Here is a 16,884-nt window from a genome sequence, read left to right on the forward strand (position 1 = left end):
CTGAAAGCATCCACAAGGATGGAGACTAAGGAAGGCATAGGTCTCTGCTCTGTTCTTGGTGATGTGAGCATCTGGCTGCCACGGTGGGTCCTGATCCACAGTTACTCAGGGAACAAGGAGGTAGGTAGTGAAGGGATATAGAGCCAATACAGTCCTCAAATGTGTTGTCACAGGTTCCTCTGGCTTCAGTATATGCTTCAACATAGAAACTTGCACCAAATATCTCTCATCTCTGCCAACTATATGAGCCACAGTCCTAAGATTCCATTCTTTCTAGAATTCACAACCAGAATGACACACAGAACCATACAGGCTTGGAGAAGGATGGGCCAGAAAATTAAAGATATGAAGGAAGAGGAGAGGGACAGAAGAGAACCCAAAGATGTTTTGAAACATGTGGAAAGAAATCCATCCAGGTGTTTGCTTTCTTTTGCTTAGCTGAGGAGAGAATTAGTCCAGATAATTGATTCTGATGTGAAGCATGCTAAAATTGCATACGATTTGTCTTGTAAACCCTGAGTAAACAATAATGGAACTCCTTAGAACCAGAGAATTAGGAGCAATGGAGTACATTTTCTCTTTTGCCATTTCATTTCACTCCTTAGCATATTAAATTTCAATCTCTGAGCCATTCAGTTACTTAATTATCGAATGGATATTTCAAATGTGTCATGCTATTTCTTTCCAGCCTACTTTCAAATATTCTAATTTGTCTTTTGCCATGGCTCTATCACTGAAGGAGAGGCACCAAAGGATCTCTACCTGCTTTATTCCTGCCAAACATGCTTGTTTTTAGCTAAGTACACTAAGCTGTTCAGAAGCCTCCTGTTAGCTGGAATATGAGGGACAGGACCTTTCTCCCCAAAGCACCCTGCAGCCTAACGTGCCACCAACCTAACCTGGCCTGGTCATTTTCCAGGTTTTCATAGAGGGGCATGACAAAGTTTGCATCCTATAGGCAGAAAGGATGCCTCATTCTAGGCAGAAATTGCAGTCATCTGTTCGAGATCAGGGCAAAGCTGAGGCTAGCCAGTGAGCCCAGAGCTTAGTAGCTGAGATTTTCATAATGTCATTCTTTCTAAAACTCCATAGCTTCCCTTCTGTTGATGGGTCTCTCAAGTCCTCTGAGCCATAAGACCAACAGACCCATCCTGATCACAAAGAAGGAGTCCTGAGTGATTCAACTGTGGTCTCATACACAACATGTGCATCATGTTTGATTGAGCAACAAAAGATGATTTCTAAAAGAAATAAAAGCTGGTAGGACAGAGCAAAAAAGTGCAGGTTCCCTAGGTTGGGTTCTCCATTACTCACTGTGGGGTTAGCACTTAGACGCTGGTAGCCAATGCAATTGCCCTAGCTTTTTGCAAGGAAGAGTTGATGGTGGGAATCAAGCAGGGATCAGGGCAGGGCCCAATGCCCTCATTTTACCTACACAGAAGTTGAGGCCCAGAGAGTAAATATGACTTTCCAAAGTCATACAACTATGTAGCAAGAGAATCAAAGCCAGAACCCAAGACTGCCTGCTAGTACTGAACACATTTCCTAAAGCTCTCCAGAGATCTCTCCAGGAAGTCAAGAGGAAACTAAAACCACATTTGCCAAGATTACAACCCTCTACTTTCTTGTCATGTTTATATTTACCATCTTTACTGCCATATCCTTGTGACTTGCCTTCTCACCCTCTACCTGTCCCCAATACACACACACACACACACACACACACACAATTCTATACTGGCAGCTAAGAAAACGTAGCATATGCCCAGCTAGCATATTCAGGTGGAGGGCAGAATTAAACATGACAAAGATTTAACTACTCACACTTATCTGATCTAGCTCACACCACCAACAGCAAGACATCTAGAAAATCCAGACTATGCTGCACTCTGTTATTTTGGAGAATGGAAACCGATGGATTCCAGTGACTATGGTTCTGGCCTTGTATAGCCATTCTCAGAACCAGCACCCATAAATGCACACACACACGCATTCACACACTTACTGAAAAATTAAGACAAAAGAAGCAGAAAAGACAGGCAGATGGTTTTCACAGTAGAGTCTGAGAAGGAAGGTTTGCAGGGGAGGGGGGAAGAGGAGTGTTATTTCCTGCCTCCATTCTTTAGCCTTGATACCTGGTTTCAATTAATCCCACACTAGATTTTTTTTTTTTAAGGATCTGAGAAAATAGGCTGATGCAAGCACATCTCTTATAACCCAGTAGGGAAGATAATATGAAGAACTTCTATATAATAGTGAGGATATCACAAGGTTAGGAAAGAGAGGCTAGGATGGAGAGGGTTTGGGTCTTGCTACTCCCCACTGTTGTCCCCACAGCAGTAGCCGCACCATGCCCTGGGAGCTATTTATAAGTGTAGACTCTTAAACTCCTTCTCGGACCTAGTGAATTGGAATCTGATTTTTAAGATTCCCCAGTGATTTGTTTGCATACTGAAGTCTGAGAGGCAATGGACTAGAGTTTATCCCAAAAAGCATCTGAAAGTCATTTGAAAATAAGCAATTATCCCCAGGGCATGCAGGGACAGTTCAAGTGGTTTATCACTTAAAAAAAATTAAAATATAAACTTTCCCCAGGTCCACTTCTTCCATTATCCAGTGTAAAAGCCTTAAATGTGGGCAAGAGAGTTGATGTAAAAGGAGTCAGACCATAGGACTGTTTTGCCTACCAGGAGGACCTGGACTTGGGGGATGCACACAGACCTGAGTTCAAATCCAGATCCTGTCCACAAGTAACTGTGTAAACTTGTACGAGGTACTTTGTCTCTCAGTCTCAGATTCCTCATCGGTATGATGGGATTAATAATAACATCTGCTGAGACTGAATTGTTATAAAGATTACATGAGACACTATAAGACACTGACATACTGTGAACAATCGATACATGGAAGATATTATTATAATTAATATGTTTTGGTCATTAATTTTAGTTTGTTAGAAAACTAGTCATTGGATGTGATGTAATAGGGCATCTAGCACCTATTTCTAATTCGTGTGAATCACATTAGGCTTTCCACAAATAGAACATTAAGAAAAACATACAAAAGCAAAATATATTTCAACAGAATGGGGGCCCCAAAACAAATATTATTCAGAAAGAATTAAAGGTGGTCCTGATGAAATCATTTCATAGAATAAGACTAAAGTCAGAAGTGGCCCTATTCAGGGGATCTGGGTGGTTCAGTTGGCAAAGTGTGTGACCCTTGGTTTCGGCTCAGGTCATGATCTCAGGGTTGTAAGATCAAGCTCCATGTCAGGCTCCACACCTAGAGGTGGAACCTGTTTGAGATTCTTTCTCCACTTCCCTCTGCTCCTCTCCGCCACTCACATGCACACTCATGCTTTCTTCCTCTCTCTAAAGCACACACACACATACACATTGTTTAATGACACTTTTGTTCAGTAATGCATGTGTGTGTGTGTGTTAGTGTGTATATGTCTGCAAAGGTGAAGCCTTCTTAAGATTTTCTCTCTCCCTCTCCTTCTGCCCCTCCCCCCATGTTCACTCTCCTTCTCTCAAAAAAAAAAAAAAGAATCTCTGCTTAAACATAAAAACCATAAACTTCTGAACTATAAAGGCATTCCATGCTGTACCTTGACATTGTGGTCCCTAACCTGTGGCAATACTCAGAAAGCAGCAAGGATCTAAAACACAAACGAACAAAATTTTTAAGAATCCAATAAAAACAGAAATGCTTTCTCTCTGGGATATAGAACATCTGGAGATTTATAATACCCGCATTTGGAACTAAGCTTCCCAATGGTCACTTCCTTTGCCATCTCTTAGATAACAATCACTCAGGGGCCCTGACCAGTGCTGAAACTAACATGAATGTCTGCAGTTTACATAAAATATTTTACCTCAAGATTCACCAAAGAACTTTGTGCTGTAGACTGTGTTGTCATCTTCACACAGTGGTCATCTCCAGAAACTTTTTCTAGATGAGTAAAATTTAGTTTAATGGTAATTACCAAGCAATGAAGAAAGATTGACATGGAGGTATGTTTGGGAATAAACTGAGGAAAAAATTGGTGACATGATGATGCACAAGTAAAGGTTTTCCTAGGATGTTGATATCTCAGAAGAGAGGATTTTTACATTTTTTGTATGGTAATTATGCCAGCGAATGGAAAAACGAGAGGGAAGAGAGAAATAGGAAGAGTGTTAAGGAACAATTAAACAATCCAATCTCCAAGTGGTAACTCAGCCCCTACAATCAAGCCCTTGACATATACTCACTAAGTATAGACTAGATGGAAGACACTGTAGGGTGCAAGCATGCATCCCCATCCTTTTCCCTCTAGGAACTCACAACAGGGTAAGGAGTGAGTGGATGATAGGAGCAAACGTGAAATGAAGTCATGATATGGCTTAGTAGAACATTGTGGTTTAATTCATTCATGGATTAAATCCATGCTTCCAAGGGACAGAGCTGGAAAGTTGGGTTATGGTAAGATTGTGGAAGATTTTATCTATTAGGCTGTGGCTAGATTTAATTTAGTGGATAAAAGGGAGATAGAAATTGATTTGGAGATGAGAAATGAAATAATGGTAGCTATGTTTGGGGATGATTATTTTGGAAATGGTATGTAGGAAAGACCAGTGGAGGAGCAAGAAATCACAGGCGTATCAGTTAGGAAGAAATTATAGAAATCTAGGGATGACGAATAAGTAACACTGTGGTTAAGTAAGGAATCTAAGTCCAAACCCATTCTGGTGTGATTCTAGCTCTGCCACTCTGAGCCTTAGTTTTCTCACCTATGAAAAAAAAATACTTAGAATACCTACCTCATAATGCTATGAAGTAAATATAAATTTAAAACACTTAGCCCGGTACTTAGCCACAGCAAACACTCATACACATTAACTATTACAGTTATCATTATTGTTGTTGTTACTATAGTAGTGGACCTGAAAAAGATGGTGCATAAAGGACACATAAAGGAACAGTAGATATACGATTGTGAATGACTATATATTTGTGGTGAAGGTAGTCAAAGATGACTGTAAATTTTATCCAGTGACAGAAAATGGTGATGCCTTAAGCAAAGATGAAGGTGGGGTGAGAAGGGAAGATGATGAGTTAAGATTTCAATATCATGTTAAGTTAAACGTCAGGCAAGACATCCTCAAGAAAACGTCCATCAAAAAATTTGAGATACAGCCATTCTGACTGGTGTGAGGTGATATATCATTGTGGTTTTGATTTGTATTTCCCTGATGCCGAGTGAACTAGCGCGTATCATGCTTAGCGAAATAAGTCAAGCAGAGAAAGACAACTATCATATGATCTCCCTGATATGAGGAAGTGGTGATGCAACATGGGGGCTTAAGTGGGTAGGAGAAGAATAAATGAAACAAGATGGGATTGGGAGGGAGACAAACCATAAGTGACTCTTAATCTTACAAAACAAACTGAGGGTTGCTGGGGGGAGGGGTTTGGGAGAAGGGGGAGTGGGGTTATGGACATTGGGGAGGGTATGTGCTTTGGTGAGTGCTGTGAAGTGTGTAAACCTGTCGATTCACAGACCTGTACCCCTGGGGATAAAAATACATGTTTATAAAAAAAATAAATAAATAATAAAAAATTTAAAAATTAAAAAAAATTGAGATACAGGAATGCAGCTCATCAAAGAACTTAGGAAATGAGATGAAAATTTGGGAAGTCACAGGTATAGGTATAAAAAATTATCTCTAAAAAATAGATTGAAAAATCTCCAAGGAAGAAAGTCAGAAAAAGGATAAAAGTCAATAAAGTAGAATTTTTTGGTCCATGCTTATTGGAGGGAAAGGAGACAGAGAAAAAATGATTGAAGGCAAAAGGAGACCTGTGTGAAACACTATGGAGAATTCACAAAAGAGAACTTTCTATGCTCTGTGGACACAAGATGTTTATAATCCAGTTGAAACAAATTGACTTATAGACTTGTGATGGAAATCTTTATAAAGCATGAAATATGTAATAAATTCAATTTAAACATAGAAGCTCTCAGTTCTAAACTATACCTCATCTTGTTGACTAGTGAAGTCAAAATGATTTCATGAGTGTTTTAGCTCTTGAATGGCATTTGTTTGGAGATATGGGGGGGTGCCTTTTAGATGAGAGGAATTGTGTGATCAAAGGTGAGAAGTTAGAAATGGGCACATCAAGTTTAAAGCATAGAGAGATCATTCTGACAGGAGTGAAGGGGAGAAGATTAATAAAGGGAAGAGAGGAAAAATTTTCAAATCAATCACATAGCTAATCTCAAGTTCCAGTGGAGGGGAATTTAAAATGTTCAGTCTCTTCTTGGTTTTAAAGCTGGATGTTTCCTGTCACTTGTTTCTCACATGAAACTGGACTCCCAGCTTTCTTAGTTAAGTGACTGAGTGTACAGCCTTGCTGTTAACAAGAATAATAATGTATGGAAGAAAATAACATTAGGGTGAGGGGATGTGGGGGTGGGAGAGAGATGATGTACTGGGTTTGGAACACGTTGAAGTCAAGATGCCAGTGGGACATCTAAATACAGATGTTAAATAGGCAGTTAGATATATGGGTCTAGGACTCAAAGGAGAAGAAGTCTGAGCTAGAGATACAGATTAGGAAGTAAATATCTGATAATAGTAGCACAAAAATAACATGATGAAAATGAATCTTATATTAAACATATATTAACAACATGGTTCCAAGTGTTATCCAAATAATAAATCATTTAACCTTCACAAGAACCCTATGAGGTCACATAAGTAGTATTTATTGGAGCCAGGATTTAAACCTAAGCAAGGAAACTCAAAAGCCCATGCTCTGAGTTACTACATTAACAGTAGGTGTTAGCCATGAAAGTAGAATCAATTACTCTAAGAGAGTAAACAAAGAAATAAGTCAACTATTGATCCTGGGAAATACCAACATTTGAGAGGTAGATAGAAAAAAAGAGCTTTCAGAAGAAGACTAATGGATCATAAAGGTAGAAGGAAAGCTGGAAATGAGTGTTGCCATCAAAATCATGGGAGGAGAAAAGAGTGGGGGTATATCATCAGCATTAAGAAGTTATCCACTGAGGGGAAAAAAAAGAAGTTATCTATTGGATTTGAGAATGTGAGGAGCCCTGGAAATTTTAATGTTTAGAGCAGGGGCCAGCAAACCACAACCATTGGCCAAATCCAGGCCATTGCCTGTTTTTATGTGGAGTGCAAGCTAAACATGGTCCTCATGGGTTTTTTAATTTTGTTTTTTATTTTATTTTTGAGGGAGAGTGTGTGTGCGAGCTGGGGTGGGGTGAGATGGGTCAGAGGAAGAGGGAGAGAGAGAATCTTAAGCAGGTTCCATGCCCAGCACAGAACCTGCAACAGAGCTCAATCTAATAACCCCGAAATCATGACCTGAGCAGAAATCAAGCACTGGTCCCCTAACTGACTGCACCACCCAGATGCAACAGTCTTCACATTTTTAAATGCCTTAAAGAAACTCAGAAGAAGAAGCATAGTTCATAGCATGTCAAACTTATGACATTCAACTTCAATGTCCATAAGTAAGTTTTATTGAAACACAGTCACTTTCATCCATTTATTTATATTATCTATGTCTGCTTTCACACAAGAGCAGAGCTGCACAGTAACACCAGCGATCATCTGGCATGTAAAGCCTGAAACCTTCACTATCTAGGCCTTTAAAGAACAAGTCTGTGGGTAACTGAGTTAAAGTATGGGCTCTTATGTCAAATTACCTCTGTTCAAATCCCAGTTCTACTATTCATGGGACTATGTGACCTCAAATAAGTCGCTCAAAGACTATCTTGTCTATTAAATGGAGATTATCGTAGTATTTAGGTCAGAGGGTTGTTGTGAGGATCAAATATGACTATTGCTATAATGTGCCCAACACAATGATCTGGTTCATCATAATAACCTAATAGATACTAGTTGCTTTTAATGTTCTGATGTTGTAGAAATGAGTCATGGAGACAGAAGATCAACTATAATAGGTGGCGAAAGGAATTGGAGATGAAAACTATACAAATGAAAGCTATGCTCTTGAGAATTTTCACAGTGCAGTTGAGGATGTTGGCAGAAGTAGCTTGAATGGGAATTTGTATTTTGGATGATGAGATTCAAACACATTCAAGGGCTTAGAAGGAGAGAATTGAGTGAAGAGGACTGAGCATCTGGGAAAAAATATGGTGCAACATACAGCAGAATTAGGAGGTAGAGGATCAAGAGCAGGGGTACAGAGATTAGCCTTAGAAAGGAATAGGAACACCTCAAAAAGTAAAGTCAAATTGGATACAGATAGAAGATTTGCCATGGAGGGAGGAAGGCAGGCTTTTTTCTGTGAAGTAGGAGACAAGGCAAGGTACAGGGTAACAGGATGGATCCCTGTCAGTGGGACTTTCAAAAGAAAGTCAACCCAAGAAATTAAAAAAAAAAAAAGAAGTATGTATATAATAGCGCCATGAGGTTGACAGAGCTTAGAAAATCAGAACTTGGTGACACCAGTGTGCACAGCCAAGGTGACTTTCTCTTCAGGTACTCAAAAGCCTGAGAGAAGAAATCTAGGAAATAAAGGTTTGAGTGGACTTGGGACTTGAAAAGTGTTGAAAGTCTTGGAAAATGCAATGTTAACCCCGGCCCACTTGAACCCACACCAGTCTGTCCTTGGAACCACCAACTTGTCAGCAGACTCTGAACCATGCTCATCTTTATCCTGTCTGGTGTGGTACATGTGCATGATGTGTGTACATGTGCATGATGGCACAGCCTCCCAAACATTCCTGGATTTCTTTCCCTGAGGTCTCTTTGTAACATGGGAACAGAGACAGTGCACTGGAAAGGTCTGAGGAGGAACATAAACTGTGGCTTTTATGGAGAGAGAATGATACTGCTAATGGGAACTAGTGCCTGAAGTGGCTTGAGCACCTAGCAAAACTCCCATGAGCCCGACAATAAAACCCTTTTAATTTACGAGATGCAAGACACAGGTTTCATGCTGTCCCAGCACATATCCAAATAAAATGCTACAACAGCTAGTTTATTAGGTTTGGTTCCCTCGAGACCCCAAAGGTAAAGAGAAGGCTAACAGGCCAACTCCTGGCTGGGCAAACCAAAGGCAGAGCAGGGATGGGAGAAAGGGACGTGTCTCCTTTGCTGCTGGAAGAGGCTAGCGATGGAAGAAATGAATGCTTTGGCTAAGAGTTAGAGTGGCAGTGAAAAAATGGAACAATGGGTGCTCCCAAAGAGGTGCTCACTTAGCTCCCTTTGTGATGTGCAGTTCAGCTGACACAACAGGGTAAATCTGAGGATTCTGGACACATTCCCTTCCTGCTGGTGAAAGAGCTTCTCCTATAGGCATTTCTTCATCTTGCCTGACCTTTTTGATGTGGGGCCCAGACAAGTGTGTTTTCCCCTTGGAGGCTGCCAGGCTCATTTGGCGGACCTATTAAAATGATGTCGAGAAGTTTGCAGTCATGTAGCATGGCACAGGACATTTCCCAAAGCACTCTCTCATTTAGCATTTTAAGCAGATGGGTGCGGTATCAAGAGCACTGACCCAGAAGTCAAAAGAGTCCTAGATTTAAGCACTATATCTGCTACTTTCTAGTGGTGTAATCTTAAGAAAGACATTCAACCATTCTGGGCCTCAGCTTTTAGCATTTCTAAAATGAGGATAAGAGTACTGTCCTTGTAGATATGTTGTGGTGATTATCACAGAGTCTGGGTTATGATAAGCATTCATTGGCTGCCATCATTGTCATCATCATTTTCATTTATCATATAAAGACCCTGAAGCATGACTTCCAACAAAATTGGGCTTAAATCGGCCCTGCCACATAACCTTCCTGAGCTGGTTTCCTTATCCTAAATTTAAATCAGACTTCCTGATCAAACAAGATACTTTGTGTGCAAAGGTACACACTACTATTCAAATGCTCATTTTTCTGTTTGAGAGAGCTCCTCCTTGTTTTATAGACAGAAAAAGGGACCTGAGTGGTAAACAACAAACCTGGAATGAGAACCCAAGGTCCTCTACTCTTAACCCATGGCTCTTCCCACTTGTATTCTCTGGGAGCAGTTGGTTCTGTATCAGAATAAAGGGTCCCCACTCATGTCAGCAGTGGAGGCTCTGCTATGATGCTGACAGAGGCTCTTTCAGGCAGATGTCAGGAGCAAGGACTTAACACACTTCTTTGCCCTGGTTGCAACTGAATAGTATTTAAAAATACAGAGCTCTAACTACCATCTCTCTCAAAATACTTTCCTTTCCCCACTACCACCTGACCTTGGTGTCTGAATTTCCATCAGGTGAGCTTTGTTCCTATAAGCTTCAGCCCTGGCTCAAAAGATGAACTCCCTAGAATCTGCATACAATGCTTGTTACTTAGGATCAGTCATCAGTTCAATAGTAGGAATCAAATCTTCAGCTCTTTTTCTCTCTGGGAAGGGGAAAAAAAGAAAATCTAAGATATAGGACACTATTCAGGCCTCCCATACAGCTAAAGGATTCTAGAGATAACAGGGGAAATATTATAAATGGAGAGAGAGGCACATGAAGGGTAGGCTGTTAAAGCGGCCTATCTGTACCCTTTCTGGGAATGGAGGGACAGGAAGGTCCAAAAAGACATCCCTGGAATGTGGAAAAGAGTATGGACTTGGAATGGAAAGGTCAGGGTTCCCATATTACAAGCACATTTCTTAATCTCTCTAACCATGGTTTTTTCCCCTGTAAAATGGAATGATAATTCTATCTACTTCATCAGATTATTTAAAAAGTAAGAGGAAAACTATTTGTGTAAACATGCATATAAATCCCTGCCCAGGTATAAAGGATTATTAAGATGCTGGCAACTAAAGGAACCTAGAAAACTTCTCAAAAGAGGTTCAAGGTTGCAGGGACCTTGACAACTAATAGCCAGATGAGATGCACGAGTGTTCCTCCCAGCCTCTCTGCCATTCAGTGGAGCGTCTCATGTACCTGCTTCACCTCTGAGTTCGTCTCCCTCCCTACCTCTGGCAAAGGGGAGGACTTCACCAGCTTTCCCTAGGGCTGGAACTAGGTCTCAGGAGCTTTGCAAAATGGACAATGGGCAGAAGGCAAGGTGCTTGAGACTGTATGCTTTTCCCCTGGCCAGCCACAGCCTCCAGACAGACACAAAGCCTCTGGCACCAAGCTGAAGAGGCAGAAACAATTAGGATGACCTCTCAGGGACACGGCCCTAGAGTCATTAAAGCAGTGACATAACTGGCCTGCCAAATCTGAGACAGCAGACACACGTTCTAGCAATATGGCAAAACAGTTGTCTCAACAAATAAATAAAGCAATATAAAAATAATTACCAAGACTATTAGCAATGTTTTCATCTCTCCTTTCCCCCTCCCTGACCCTGCTGGGCTCAGAGGCCCCGGAAAGGTGGGAGCCAGAGGAAGAGTGGCAGCAAAGGAAAGAATGGCTGGGGCCAAGGATTCTATTCGGCCTGAGATTGTCAAAAGCCCTGTGAAATGTCTGCCTGCGAGTCCCAGGGATCCTCACAGTCTTCTTCTGTGAGGAGAGCTGGTAGAGATAGGCTGAGAGCCACTCCCAAAGGTGGATGGAAGAGAGATGAGACTGGTAATAAGACACAGAAGTACTTAAGGCCCACTCGTCAGGGCCCTAGGAATCAGCCCTTGCCATGCAGGTGACAGACCCTGAGCAAGGCTGAGGCGCCCGGTGTGTGAAGTAGTTAAGTAGAGGGAATGGCAAGATGCTGGGCTTCACACTCCACTGTCAAGTGGATTCCTCACCATGCCCTCCTCTTTTTTTTTTCCCTAAATAAGCTCTGAACCTAAAGTGACAGGCAGGCATAATGAAAGGTCATTATGAGAGGTAAAATAAGAAGTGTTAAGGAAGAAACAAGGCTAGCTCCATTATCCTTTAAACCAAGCAATTTAGGTTTCTTTGTGCTCTGCACTAGATGTCATTTAATTTATTTTATTAAATATTTGTTATTTGTCAGACACTAAGTGTTTTACAAATATTCATATAACCCACAAAATAGCTCTATAAGATAAAGACTATAATAATGCCTCTTTTACAGATAAGGAAAGCAAAACACAGAGACATTAGGTAAATTGCCTAAAACAACACGACCAATAAATGATGAAACCAGTATTCAAACCCAGGCTAGCCCAATTCTAGAGAAGAGATTATGCTCTTTGCCTGTATTTTATGCTGTCTGACAATGTAAATTCAAACTATACACCTACCATGTTCCCCATTGGAATTCTGCATTTATTTTTGGATGTCCTCACCATCCTAAGCATTGATCATAGGCCCCATGAGAGCCAGAGACAGGCCTTGCTGGTGTAGCACCAAAAACCCGGGACTTAATATAGGCACTGAATGATTGAATATTTTTATTAATGAATTACAGATTCAGTGAGTATTCTCTGAAAACCAACTAAGTACCAAATACTATGCAAAGTATGTAGGATGGTGAGGAGAGTAGAGAAGACCCATCTCCTTACCCCCAAGCTTATTTTATTTGTGAAAAACAAATAATTGCAATACTTTGTGACAACGGCTATTTTCCATATATTTACAGAACTATCGACAACTCTGGGAACATGGGATCAGAAAAGCAGCAACTTTGGGTTCTAAATATAGCACTTAGCGAGAGCTATGAGGAGGGGAAGTAACATTTAAGCTGCAACTTAAAGAAGTAGGTATTCACAAGCAGAGCACAGGTTATCAGGTGAAGGCATCCCAAGCCAAGACGAAGGCATAAGGAATGTCAGAGGTGTGCCAGAGACAGATAGCAGTATGCTGTTGCTGGGGTCCAGGATACTTGAGTAGGCATACCAAAAGGTACCTTTGGAAAGCCAGGTAGAGGCCTACTGATCAAACTTGATCCTGTAGCCAGAATGAAACCATCAGCAAGCTTTTAAGTAGAGAAGAGATGTGATTGGATTTGTGCTATGGAAATCTCATAATCTAAGTAAAAGATTGAAGAGAACATGAAGTCAGGAAGACCATGAAACAGTAAGGTGCAATGGCAAATCCAGATGGCAAAGTCCTGAACCCAGACAACAAGAATGGGAATGAAGAGAAGGGAATGGAAAGTAGAGGTTTTAGAGGCTGTACTGATACCTCTTGGGGTTAGGGTGTGGGAGAGTCATAGAAAAGTGGGATTCAAGAATGACTTCTAATTTCCTAGCCTGGGAAACAAGATAGATGGTATCACCAAAAACAGATATGAAATATGTGAGGTAGGTTAAGATAGGGGTGATGATGAATTTGGTATTAGACTTGTTGAATTTGAAGTATGTGTGGAAGGATTACATTCCATTGACAGTGCTCAGTATACAGTTTGACACATAGATCTTAAGTTCAGGAAAGAGAAGTAGAAGGAGATGGAATTGATATTCATTGCTGTATAAATCAGTCATTGAAACTATGTGCATGGGTGAGATTGGTCTTTGTTTAAATCACCTAGACCATGACTTGATTCATCCTCAATAAGGAGACTGTTCCCCATACAACAGTTCTGGATGCTTAGGAAAGTCCATCTGTTGCAAAGGACAAAAGAGTTCGTTCCCATTCTGAGGGCTTGAACCAAAGACCCTGAGTGCTTCCTTCCTGTTTCTTAAGTTAGCTGCCAGAAGTGTGTGGGGCTGCTACAGTGAACAGCAGTTACATGATCTTTACGTTGCAGGAGGGAATTGATCTATTTTCCAGTTGTCTCTTGTCCCTGTTGACTGATATACTATTGAGACCTAGAGCAAAGCTTGGCAATAACCTTTCCTTTACAGAGGAAAATAAGGAAGAAAGAGAAGAAGGAAATGAGGAAAGGACAGAAGTGGAGGAAAAGAAGGAGGAGGTGAAAGAGGAGGAGAAAGAGAAAGGGCATTGATGCTATAATGCTTGGTGACCTTGAATGAGTAATGTATTCTCTGTGTAACTTGGGAAATAATGATATCTACCTGATCTACCTCATAAGAGAGCTGTGAGAATCAAATGAACTAAGGAGTATGAAAATGTTCTTGAAAATAAATGGTAAATGAGGGGCACCTGGCTGGCTCAGTAAGAAAGCATGTGACTCTTGATCTTACAGTCATGAGTTTGAGCCCCATGTTGGGTGTGGAGATTACTTAAATAGATAAATGAAAACTTTTTTAAAAAAATACACTATAAATGAAATATGGTATAATTCCAAGCACCAAGATCCATGAGATCCATTTTCCAATTTATCATTGTTCCAATAAAAAATGTTACTTACACCCATTTACTTTCCTATATATGATAGAAGTGACCATGGAACTTTGTTGTTTTGGAGTGTGCATACATTTGGGTGTGCTGAGGAATATGCTGGCTTGTAGACAAACTATTAGAAATGGTTTTGGAATAAGTAAATGTTTAAAACATTAAGTTTTTATATACTACCTGACATTATTCTTTTAATCTTTCATATATTTTCCTTCAGTATCTCTTTTGCTTCAAGGAATTCATTCAAGCATACACTATTGAACCCAATCCCCTGTGAGGAAAGAATAAACAGTGTTCCTGTGCCTCTTAGTCTGCTTTTCAGGCAAAGGGGTTCTTTTATTTAAACTGATAAAATAAAAATAAAGGCATCATTAGTTTTCTAGGGCTGGTGTCTTCAGTTGCATAAAAAAGCAGCAAGCATCAATCCCTGAGATGTCTGGTAGTTCTCAAAGTCTGAAAATGAGCATGAAGACATGTGCTAATATCAAGCAGAAAGACAGTGCTGCACAAGGGAGTAAGGAGGAAGACACCTCAATGAATAAAAGCTATTCAGCCCCTACTGAGTACCAAAAAAGGTAAGTCCAGATAGAACCAGCAAAGTTGAATCAGGACACAATGGAAATGATCTGTCATAACTTCAGTTGGCCCTGCCTATAGTCCAGACTTCAAACATGTCAGTCTAGAATATCTAGGATTCTTCCAGAGTCCCAAGATACAATACAAAAGTCCCAAGATACAATACAAAATGGACTTAAACAGACAATAAAAATAGCTCCCCGAGTCTCGTGTTTTTCTAGCCTAACACAGTTTAAACAAGTTCTAAGCAGAGAAAACATTTCTGGTAATGCTTCTGTTCTTCAGTCTTGTGGACTAGAAGCCTGAGTCATCTTACTGTCCACTTTTCTTTGCCCCATATATGAAATTAAGTCATTAAGTCCTGCTCATTCATCTTTAACATGTTGTTTACTCTATATTTTACTACATTTCCCACTGCTACTACTGTAGTTACAGTCCTTATTACTTACTGTCCATACCACTCTAGTAGCCCCCTAGCTAGCTAGCCCAACTGCCTCCAGTCTCTCCCTGTCAATCCATCCTGCACAGTATCACCAGATGCATCCTCCCTTGATATAATTCTTTTCTCAAAACCTTCAGTTGTTCTGTACTACCTACAGGATAAGACTCATACTCCTTTGCCATGCACCCTAGGCCTTCCATCATCTGGCACCAGACACATTTTCAATGTGATTTCCTTTCATAAACACTTTATTCTAGAAAAACTACTACTGTAGTATCCCCAGCACAATCTATGCCTCCCCCACATTTGCCTATACTATATATATTATCAAGAATATTGTTCCTTGGGCGCCTGGGTGGCTCAGTTGGTTAAGCAACTGCCTTCAGCTCGGCTCACGGTCCCGGAGTCCTGGGATCAAGTCCCACATCGGGCTCCCAGCTCCATGGGGAGTCTGCTTCTCCCTCTGACCTTCTCGCCTCTCATGCTCTCTCTCACTGTCTTCTCTCAAATAAATAAATAAAATCTTAAAAAAAAAGAATATTGTTCCTCCAATAAACTACCCATCCTTCAAGAAGTTATTACCTGTCCTTCAAGATCTATCTCAAATTCTATTTCAGCCAACAAATACATTTATTCCATGTCTACTATGTACGAGGCATTCTAAAGACTGCTAGTCTTCGAAGTCTTTGGTAATTGTTCTCTCCTCTGACTTCATAAGATAGTATCTGAATTTCACAAGTGACCCTTTTAAATGATTCCCATTTTATTATTCTTAGCCATAGTTTTCTGTCTAAACATTTTCTCTTCCCAAGTAGACTCAGCTCCTTGAGAGCAGGGACTCCATTCTGTATTTTTTCCTATCCGATCCTCACTCCACACCCTGAAAATTACACATTGCCTTGCATATGATAGGAAGTCAATAAATATTTTTTCAATTATTTTTTGTAACAGCATATTTACAATCAGAAATCTTATTGCTTTAGGAGAGTTGTCAGACAGCATCAAAACAGTCTAAGTGAAGCACAGCAAAAGTAAAGTAAGTTAGCTGTCTCTGTCACAACACAAATTCCAAGTCCAGATGGAAAACAGATCTTGCTGATTAAACAGAATGGCCTGGAGATACAAAAAATGCCTATATCATATAGGAGAAATAAAAAGATGACTATAACTCACAAAGGAAAATCAAACCATTATATTATTAGAATAAACTATTCCTGGTTTTAGGCAAGAGAACTAATTCAAAATTCTCGGTAACTTCCAGTTAGGAATTCACTTTAGGCTTCCTTACAGATCGTGGATTACTGTAAAAAAAAAAAAAAGCAGAGAGGTGAACCAGCACCAGAAGAACCTGCTTCTGGACTTCTTCCTTTACTCTCTTTCCCTCCCTGTCTTACACTATTTCCTCCCTGCTGTGTCCACAACTGCTCCTAGGGCCCCTACACACACTCTCTCTCTCTCTCTCTCTCTCTCTCTCTCTCACACACACACACACACACACACACACTCAAATGTGAGTGTGGAGGAGGGGGAGAGAGAGAGAAAGGGAGGGAGGGAGAGAGAGAGAGAACGGGAGAGAGGGAGAACTGGGAAAGAGAAGCAGGAGGGAGAGAAAGCTAGCTTCCTTAGTA

At 40.5% G+C, this 16,884-nt stretch overlaps 1 protein-coding gene across 2 annotated transcripts in view; it reads left to right on the forward strand.

The window, feature by feature from the left end:
* TRPC5 (transient receptor potential cation channel subfamily C member 5) overlaps nt 1-16,884 on the forward strand; it is a 256,603-nt gene that overhangs the window by 2,845 nt on the left and 236,874 nt on the right. Inside the window, exon 2 of one of the 2 annotated variants that reach the window (XM_082716419.1) lies at nt 14,614-14,813. The exons of the other annotated variant lie outside the window; for it this stretch is intronic. The gene's annotated coding sequence lies outside the window, so the exon portion shown is untranslated. The remainder of the gene's footprint in view (nt 1-14,613; nt 14,814-16,884) is intronic. 2 annotated transcript variants of the gene reach the window in all.

Source organism: Mustela nivalis (genome assembly GCF_964662115.1).
Source record: "Mustela nivalis genome assembly, chromosome: X".
Lineage (NCBI taxonomy): Eukaryota > Metazoa > Chordata > Mammalia > Carnivora > Mustelidae > Mustela > Mustela nivalis.